This window comes from Dipodomys spectabilis, unplaced genomic scaffold, assembly GCF_019054845.1.
Source record: "Dipodomys spectabilis isolate Male_0828 unplaced genomic scaffold, ASM1905484v1 ptg000775l, whole genome shotgun sequence".
Taxonomy (NCBI): Eukaryota; Metazoa; Chordata; class Mammalia; order Rodentia; family Heteromyidae; genus Dipodomys; species Dipodomys spectabilis.
Window position 1 is genome coordinate 168871 of NW_024871452.1, and position 3816 is coordinate 172686.

At 34.5% G+C, this 3816-nt stretch overlaps 1 non-coding gene across 1 annotated transcript; it reads left to right on the forward strand.

Moving 5' to 3' along the window:
- The first annotated feature begins 616 nt into the window (after nt 1-616).
- On the forward strand, nt 617-727 carry LOC122102249. Its single transcript, XR_006146476.1, has one exon. It is a non-coding gene; the product is annotated as a U6 spliceosomal RNA (small nuclear RNA).
- The last annotated feature ends 3089 nt before the right edge of the window (nt 728-3816 follow it).

Below are 3816 nucleotides of genomic sequence, written 5' to 3' on the forward strand. Positions count from 1 at the left end.
GCTTCCATCAGAACGAATGACATTGTCCCATTTGTTAGGAAATGACAAGACTTGGAAAAAAATATGTTAAGTAAGCCAGGCCCAAAGAAACAGAGGTCCTATGGTTTCCCTTATTTGCAATAACTAGTATATGTCTGAGTCAAGCAGGATAGGTCAGATAAGCTGATGTTAGGGAAATATACCCAAAGATAAGTATTCAAATGATTTTTCTTTAATCCAATTGTTTCTAATATATTTATGAGATGATTTCTATGTTGCTTTGTATGTCCCTCCCCCAAGGTTTAACGCCTGCTTTCACTGTATTTTATGTTGGTATAATTTTTGGAGGGGAAGGGAAAAAATATCATTTAAATTGGGATACAGTTGGACCCATTGCAACAATGAGATATACAAGTCGTTATGTCGTAAAACGAACTTTACAAAGTTGATGGGGGAGAGGATCAGGTGTCAGAGCTAGTGGGAGTTTGGGAAGGGAGAGGAAGGGGAAACAAAAAGGAGGCAACAATGCTTGATAAGAAAGGTATTCGTTATTTTGCCCATGTTATTGTAACTCCTCTGTACAGTATTTTCACAATAAAAAGAAAGAAAATGAATTACACTTCATATATAAAAAATGTTCTGTGCTCAATTCAGCAGGAAATACACTAACATTGGAACAATACAGAGAAGATTAGAATGGCCCCTGTGCAAGGATGACATGCAAATTCTTGAAGTGTTCCATATTTTTACAACAGGTGCTGGAGGGTATATTGACAGAAGGGAACCCTACCGAATCCTTGGTGGGAGTGTAAACTTGTTCAACAACTTTGGAAAGCAGTATGGAGGTTCCTCAAAAGGCTCCACATAAAGCCCCCCATGACCTAGCAATCCCACTTTTGGGCATTCACCCAAATGATCACAAACAAGACCACAATAAAACTAACAGCACAACTATGTTTACTGCAACATTATTTACAATAGCTAAGGTATGGAACCAATTCCGATTCCCCTCAATTGATGAATGGAGCAAGATAATGTGATAGATAGATAGATAGATAGATAGATAGATAGATAGATAGATAGATAGATAGATAGATAGATAGATAGATAGACAGATAGATAGATTCATTCTATGCCTCCATCTGAAAGAATGACATCACTCAATTTGTTAGGAAATGGAAAGACTTGGAAAAAAACTTATTAAATGAAGTAAGACAAGTCCAAAGAAACATAGGACCCCTGCTTTCCCTTATTTTCAGTTACTAATATTTGTCTGGGATAAATAAAAAAGGTCAAAAGCTATGTGCATATGACTAGATAAGATGATGTTAAGGGAAATGTACTCCAAGATATTGACACAAGTGGTTTTTTCTTTCGTGCTATTGTTTTTAATGGACTTACAATGTATGATGTGATTTTTTTTGTTTCTTTATATGTTCCTCCCCCACTTTATAACACCTGTTTTCACTGCATTTGAAGTTGGTGCACCAATATCTTATATATATGCTTTTCTAATTTGGGTAGGGGAAAGGTAAAAACACAATGTTTAAATAGGGATACAGGTTGACCAATTGTAACAATGAGATGCACAAGACACTATGATGAAAAATGAAGTTTATATTTAGGCAGGGTGGGGGAGACGGGGAGGAGAGGCTACTTGTGGTGGTTAGAGAGAAAGGATGGTGGGGGGAAATAAAGGAGGAGGTAACAATGCTTTTTAGGAAATGTACTCATTAACTTTCTCATGTAAATGTGACCCCTGTGTACAGTATTTTTCCAATAAAAATGTATGAAAATGATCTGAGAAGGAAAAGTTTATTTTCCCCATTTTCCCTATATAATATCGTTAACAAAGAAATTAATGCAAAACACTGACATGAAAGTATTTTGCAAAAGTGTGTGTGTGTGTGTGTGAGTGTGTGTGTGTGTGTGTGTGTCTGTGCACGCCCGCGCAAATGTGAGTACTCGTGCATTTGCGTTGGCATGCTCAGAGTTTGAACTCAGGACTTCAAGGTCTTGCTAGGCATTTCCTCTCTAGATTGATGAGGTTCTATATAAGCTACATCACCATTCCTGGCTCTTTGGTAGTTCATTAAAAGTTTTGAAAAATAATCTTATGAATTTTTTTTTTGCTCTGATTGTCTTCCAACTGTTATCCACAGATCTGGCGCTCCTGAGTAGATATCCCAAGTAGACAGGATTACAGGTGTGGCCATCCAGCACAAGGCTTTAAAAATAATTTTCAAAGTAGTAAAATAGTTACTTCACGGGAGCCTGTTTTATTATCTACTAATTTTAAAGCATTTTGCACTGATTGTATGTGAATTCATTTCGCTTCTGGATTCTAAAAAACTGTAAGTGATGATATTTGAAAGTTTTATTACTTTTTAAAAAGGAAACGAACTATGGGACAGAAGAAATTTGCCCCTCCTTGGACAAAATGTAACAGAAAAAAAATAACCATGGGCATTGCTATGCTATTATTTCTTGGATAACATGAATATTGAATTGAGAGTGTAAGAGAATGGAGAGATTTTACTTATCATTTTGTATTGCTGAAAGACTGTTGGAAACTTTAACTCATTTCCTTCCTCACTGTGTGTCTTTGGGCCATACAATTCGTGCCTTTAATTACAATTTTTCCCAACATTAAAATGGTAATAACATTAGTATTAAAGCAAATTTTATCTTAAGAATTAAGAAATAAAACTTGTGAAATACTTAACATAAAATTCTATGAATGAGCTTTGAGTTTAGCCAGCAGTTTTTTAAAATACTAAATAGAACGCAATAAGTATTACAGAAACCATTACATGTAGTGAATAACCAGATGTAAAGTTATCTATTTACCATGCTCTGCTTCGAAGGAAGCCAGATGGATAACTTCCCATGCTGCACATCAAGTTGATTATCTTATGTCTTGGTAGTTTAAAAATATCAGGGACAGAATCATGAAGTAATGTTGTAGATTGAGGTTAAGTCCATATAAAAAAGTACAAACCTGATAAAACATAAGCATATCTCAGCAGTATATTGTTTTTTACATCATTTAAGTTACATTGTAAAGATAGGGAAAATCTAGCAGAATGAATTCTCTTTTTGATATATTTTCATAGGTCCTAAGAAGGATGAACTCTTTCCTCACTCTTGTAGAAGCATCATCAGATGAGAGGAAATGTATTTTTTTATTTGCTTCCTTCCATTTATTCTTCAGTTTGAAATCTGAACTACATGAGACTGAAAGAAGCTAAGGGAAATTAGACTCGCAGGCTTTGGAAAGAGCAATCAACATAAAATAAATAAAATACGTATAGCCTTGTAAAAGGTACAACTAAATTGAGTTATATAGTCTCAAGTGTAAACAGAAAACGACTTAAGCAATATCATGTTATTAAAAATTGAAAAATGTTAGGAATTTAATTTTTTTCCTTTCTACTATATTAAATTAAGTATTGATTTTGTATAGAGAGATTAAAGATGAGATTAACAAAAGTTCTGAATAGACCTGTTTTCCAAAAATCCCTGAAAATCACCAGTGGGTTTACAAAGTTGGGTTTAATACCACTTCCATGTTGGCTTAATGCTTTGTGAACAGAAGTCATTATAGAGAAATGCAATTCAAAATTGCTATGATACTACTTCATAACAATTAAAACTAATCAAAACATCAAAGGAGTCAGGTGTGATGGTAAAGGCTAGTAAGTGCAAGCAGTTAGGAGGTTGGAGTAAGAGGATTTGAGTTTAAGGCCAGTCAGGGGTACTGCACTTCGTAAAAACCTGCCTTTATAAAAACTCTAAAGGTAATAATGTTGGTGAGAGTGTAGAGAAATAAAATTT